Below are 6,315 nucleotides of genomic sequence, written 5' to 3' on the forward strand. Positions count from 1 at the left end.
ACAGATCCTGAGGTTTTCAAGGATTTACATCCCTGCACCCCTTAGGCATGTAAAAATGCCTTTGTATCCAACTCTGGGCGTTCAGCGCCAGGTTGGTGGCCATTTTGGGCGTTCAACGCCCATCTGTGTGCCATTTCTGGCGTTGAACGCCAGAACCATGCCTGTTCTGGCGTTCAGCGTCCAGAAGCTGCCCATTTTGGGCGTTCAGCGCCAGAACCATGCTCTGTTCTGGCGCTGAACGCCAGACAGATGCTCCTCCAGGGTGTGATTTTTCTTCTGCTGTTTTTGATTCCGTTTTCAATTTTTATATTTATTTTGTGACTCCACATGATCATGAACCTAAGAAAACATGAAAAATAATAATAATAGAGTTAGATAAACATTGGGTTGCCTCCCAACAAGCGCTTCTTTAATGTCAATAGCTTGACAGTGGGCTCTCATGGAGCCTCACAGATGTGCAGAGCTTTGTTGAGACTCTCCAACACCAAACTTAGAGTTTGGATATGGGAGTTCAACACCAAACTTAGAGTTTGGTTGTGGCCTCCCAACACCAAACTTAGAGTTTGACTGTGGGGGCTCTGGTTGACTCTGCTTGGAGAGAAGCTTTTGCTGCTTCCTCTCCATGGTTGCAGAGGGAGATCCTTGAGTTTTGAATACAAGGGAGTTCTCATTCCATTAAAGGACTATTTCACCTCTGTCAACATCAATCACAGCTCTTGCTGTGGCCAGGAAAGGTCTTCCTAGGATGATGGATTCATCCTCTTCCTTTCCAGTATCCAGGACTATGAAATCAGTAGGTATGTAAAGGCCCTCAACCTTTACTAATACGTCCTCTACTTGTCCATAAGCCTATTTTCTTGAGCTGTCTGCCATCTCCAGTGAGATTTTAGCAGCTTGCACCCCATAGATTCCCAGTTTCTCTATTACAGAGAGGGGTATGAGGTTTATTCCTGAACCAAGGTCACACAGAGCCTTAAAGATCATGATGCCTATGGTACAAGGTATTATGAACTTTCCAGGATCCTGTCTCTTCTGAGGCAATGTCAGTTGATCCAGATCACTTAGTTCATTGATGAACAAGGGAGGTTCAACTTCCCAAGCATCAATGCCAAACAATTTGGCATTCAGCTTCATGATTTTACCAAGAAACTTGGCAGTTTGCTCTTCAGTAACATCCTCATTCTCTTCAGAAGAGGAATACTCATCAGAGCTCATGAAGGGCATGAGGAGGTTCAATGGAATCTCTATGGTCTCTAGATGAGCCTCAGAGTCCTTTGGTTCCTCAGAGGGAAGCTCCTTATTGATCACTGGACGTCCCAGGAGGTCTTCCTCCTTGGGATTCACGTCCTCTCCTCTCCTCACAGGTTCGGCCATGGCGCTTATGTCAATGGCCTTGCACTCTCCTTTTGGATTCTCTTCTGTATTGCTTGGGAGAGTACTAGGAGGGATTTCAGTGATCCGTTTACTCAGCTGGCCCACTTGTGCTTCCAAATTTCTAATGGAAGACCTTGTTTCATTCATGAAACTTACAGTGGCCTTAGATAGATCAGAGACTAGATTTGCTAAATTAGAAGTGTTTTGTCCAGAGTTCTCTGTCTGTTGCTGAGTTGATGATGGAAAAGGTTTGCTATTGCTAAACCTATTTCTTCCACCATTGTTAAAGCCTTGTTGAGGCTTCTGATCCTTCCATGAGAAATTTGGATGATTTCTCCATGTTGAGTTATAGGTGTTTCCATAAGGTTCACCTAAGTAATTTACCTCTGCTATTGCAGGGTTCTCAGGATCATAGGCTTCTTCTTCAGAAGATGCCTCTTGAGTACTGTTGGATGCAGCTTGCATTCCATGCAGACTCTGAGAGATCATATTGACTTGCTGAGTCAATATTTTATTCTGAGCCAATATGGCATTCAGAGTATCAACTTCAAGAACTCCCTTCTTCATAGGCGTCCCATTACTCACAGGATTCCTTTCAGAAGTGTACATGAACTGGTTATTAGCAACCATGTCAATGAGTTCTTGAGCTTCTGCAGGCGTTTTCTTTAGGTGAATGGATCCACCTGCAGAAGTGTCCAGTGACATCTTTGATAGCTCAGATAAACCATCATAGAATATATCCAGGATTGTCCATTCTGAAAGCATGTCAGAAGGACACTTTTTGGTCAACTGTTTGTATCTTTCCCAAGCTTCATAGAGGGATTCACCTTCTTTCTGTCTGAAGGTTTGAACATCAGCTCTAAGCTTGCTCAGCTTTTGAGGAGGAAAGTACTTGGCTAAGAAAGCCGTGACCAGCTTATCCCAAGAGTTCAGGCTGTCTTTGGGTTGAGAATCCAACCATAATCTAGCTCTGTCTCTTACAGCAAAAGGGAAAAGCATGAGCCTGTAGACTTCAGGATCTACTCCATTAGTCTTAACAGTATCACATATCTGCAAGAATTCAGTCAAGAACTGAAAAGGATCTTCAGATGGAAGTCCATGAAACTTGCAGTTCTGCTGCATCAGAGAAACTAATTGAGGTTTCAGCTCAAAATTGTTTGCTCCAATGGCAGGAATGGAGATGCTTCTTCCATGTAAATTGGAATTAGGTGCAGTAAAGTCACCAAGAATCCTCCTTTCATTATTATTATTTTCGGCTGCCATCTCCTCTGCCTGTTCGAAAATTTCTGAAAGGTTATCTCTGGATTGTTGTATTTTAGCTTCTCTTAATTTTCTCTTCAGAGTCCTTTCAGGTTCTGGATCTGCTTCCACAAGAATGTTCTTATCCTTGCTCCTGCTCATATGACAAGGAAGAATGGCCAGAAAAATGATAATAATAATAATAGAGATCCTTTATACCACAGTATAGGGATCCCTTTGTGAGTGGAAGAAGAGGGGGAGATAAAGGATGTGATGTAAAGGAAGAAATGCAACTGTACGAATGGAAGAGATGTGAGATGAGATGTTAGGATATGAATGAATAAATAGAATGAGATGGGAGGGAGAGAATTTTCAAAAATATTTTTGAAAAAGAGTTAGTGATTTTCGAAAATGGTTTTTGAAAAAGGTTAGTATTTTTTCGAAAATTAAGTTTTAAAAATTAAAATAATTAATAAATTAAAAAGAAATTTTGAAAAAGGGGAGAGATATTTTTGAAAATGAGAGAGAGAGAGTTAGTTAGGTGGTTTTGAAAAAGATAAGAAACAAACAAAAAGTTAGTTAGTTAGTTGAAACAAATTTTGAAAAGATAGGAAGTTAGGAAGTTAGAAAAGATATTTTGAAATCAAATTTTGAAAAAGATAAGATAAGAAGATATTTTTGAAAAGATATGATAAAATTAGTTTTGAAAAAGATTTGATTTTTAAAATCACAATTAATGACTTGATTCATAAGAAATCACAAGATATGATTTTAGAACTTAAAGTTTGAATCTTTCTTAACAAGCAAGTAACAAACTTCAAATTTTTGAATCAAAACATTAATTGATTATGTTATTTTCGAAAATTAGTGATAAAAATAAGAAAAAGATTTTTGAAAAATATTTTTGAAATTTTCGAAAATAACCAAAAAATTTTGAAACAGATTTGATTTTTGAAAAAGATTTTGAAAAAGATAAAATTTTCAAATTGAAAATTTGATTTGACTCATAAGAAACAACTTGATTTTAAAAATTTTTGAAAAAGTCAATCCAAATTTTCGAATTTGATGAGAGAAAAGAGGAAAGATATTTTTTTGATTTTTGAATTTTTATGAAAACATGAAAATTATGCAATGCATGAAATTTTTAGATCAAAACAATGAATGCATGCAAGAATGCTATGAATGTCAAGATGAACACCAAGAACACTATGAAGATCATGATGAACATCAAGAACATATTTTTGAAAAATTTTTAATGCAAAGAAAACATGCAAGACACCAAACTTAGAATTCTTTAATGCTTAGACACTAAGAATTCAAGAATGCATATGATAAACATGAAAAGACACAAAACAAAAAATCATCAAGATCAAACAAGAAGACTTACCAAGAACAACTTGAAGATCATGAAGAACACAATGAATGCATGATATTTTCGAAAAATGCAAGATGCATATGCAAGTGACACCAAACTTATAATGTGACTCAAGACTCAAACAAGAAACAGAAAATATTTTTTATTTTTATGATTTTCTAATTTTTTTGGATTTTTATTTTATATTTTTCGAAAATTATATGAAAAAGAAAAATAAGGATTCCAAAATTTTTAATATGAATTCCAGGAATCTTGCCATGTTAGTCTAAAGCTTCAGTCCAGGAATTAGACATGGCTCACCAGCCAGCCAAGCTTTCAATGAAAGCTTCAGTCCAAAACATTAGACATGGCCAATGGCCAGCCAAGCTTCAGCAGGTGATCGTGGATCAACAGCGGGTAGATCAGGAACAGTAGCAGGTGGATTAGCTCCAACTAGCTTGCTCTTGATAACCAATTGCAAGCCTCAGTCCAAATGAATTTAGATATGGCTTTACAGCCAGCCAGGCTTCAACATATAATTACATGGGCTGGAGTGAATAGTTGAATACCAATCCCAAAGTAGTTTGGGTATGGCGTTACAGCCAGATATGATTCAACATATTTCATGAAACACTAGAATTCATTCTTAAAAATTTTGAAGCCATAGAATAATTTATTTTTTGAAAACATTTTTTTTTTCTTTTTTTTTTTCGAAAACAAAAGAAGAGTTTTTGAAAAATTTTTGAAAACTTTTTGAAAAGAAAACGAAAAGAAAGTTACCCAATCTGAGCAACAAGATGAACCGTCAGTTGTCCAAACTCAAACAATCCCCAGCAACGGCGCCAAAAACGTGGTGCACGAAATTGTGATCTCCAGGCTCAAACAATCCCTGGTAATGGCTCCAAAGCTTGGTGCTTTGATCTTAATTCATAGTTGTCACAACTTCGATACAACTAACCAGCAAGTGCACTGGGTCGTCCAAGTAATACCTTACGTGAGTAAGGGTCGAATTCCACGGAGATTGTTGGTATGAAGCAAGCTATGGTCACCTTGTAAATCTCAGTCAGGCAGATATAAAGTGATAATGGTGTTTTCGAATTTAATATAATAGAATAGGGATAGAGATACTTATGTAATTCATTGGTGAGAATTTCAGATAAGAGAATGGAGATGCTTTTCGTTCCTCTGAACCTCTGCTTTCCTGCTATCTTCATCCAATCAGTCTTACTCCTTTCCATGGCTGGCTTTATGTGATACATCACCATTGTCAACGGCTACTTTCGGTCATCTCTCGGGAAAATGATCCAATGCCCTGTCACGGCACGGCTAATCGTCTGGAGGCATCACCCTTGCCAGTGGCTTCATCTTATCCTCTCAGTAAATAATATGCTCACGCACCCTGTCACGGCACGGCTATTCATCTGTCGGTTCTCGATCATGCTGGAATAGGATTTACTATCCTTTTGCGTCTGTCACTAACGCCCTGCAATCGCGAGTTAGGAGCTCGTCACAGTCATTCAATCATTGAATCCTACTCGGAATACCACAGACAAGGTTTAGACCTTCCGGATTCTCTTGAATGCCGCCATCATTCTAGCTTACGCCACGAAGATTCCGGTTAAGAGATCTAAGAGATACTCATTCTAGCTTTATTTCATGTAGAACGGAAGTGTTTGTCAGGCACGCGTTCATAAAGGAGAAGGATGATGAGCGTCACACATAATCATCACCTTCATCACGTTCTTGGGAGCGAATGGATATCTTAGAAGAGAAATAAGAAGAATTGAATAGAAAACAGTAGTACTTTGCATTAATCTTTGAGGAACAGCAGAGCTCCACACCTTAATCTATGGAGTGTAGAAACTCTATCGTTGAAAATACATAAGTGAAGGTCCAGGCATGGCCGAGATGGCCAGCCCCCTAAACGAGATCAATAGTCTCCTAAGATGAATAATGGAATAAAACTGAGACCAAAGATGCCTAATACAATAGTAAAAGGTCCTATTTATACTAAACTAGTCACTAGGGTTTACATGAGTAAGTAATTGATGAATAAATCCACTTCCGGGGCCCACTTGGTGTGTGTTTGGGCTGAGCTTGAGTGTTACACGTGCAGAGATTATTTGTGGAGTTGAACGCCAGTTTTTGTGCCAGTTTGGGCGTTCAACTCTGGTTTTGGATCCTTTTCTGGCGCTGGACGCCAGATTTGGGCAGAAGGCTGGCGTTGAACGCCAGTTTACGTCGCAATTCTTGGCCAAAGTATGGACTATTATATATTGCTGGAAAGCTCTGGATGTCTACTTTTCGACGCAATTGGAAGCGCGCCATTTCGAATTCTGTATCTCTAT

The 6,315-nt window shown here is 38.5% G+C and overlaps 1 non-coding gene across 1 annotated transcript; it reads left to right on the forward strand.

Moving 5' to 3' along the window:
- Positions 1-2,133: 2,133 nt before the first annotated feature.
- Positions 2,134-2,241, forward strand: LOC148581620 (small nucleolar RNA R71). Its single transcript, XR_015895885.1, has one exon. It is a non-coding gene; the product is annotated as a small nucleolar RNA R71 (small nucleolar RNA).
- Positions 2,242-6,315: the final 4,074 nt, after the last annotated feature.

The sequence above is a fragment of the Arachis ipaensis genome, chromosome B10 (genome assembly GCF_059453495.1).
Source record: "Arachis ipaensis isolate K30076 ecotype BB chromosome B10, ASM5945349v1, whole genome shotgun sequence".
NCBI classification, from domain to species: domain Eukaryota; kingdom Viridiplantae; phylum Streptophyta; class Magnoliopsida; order Fabales; family Fabaceae; genus Arachis; species Arachis ipaensis.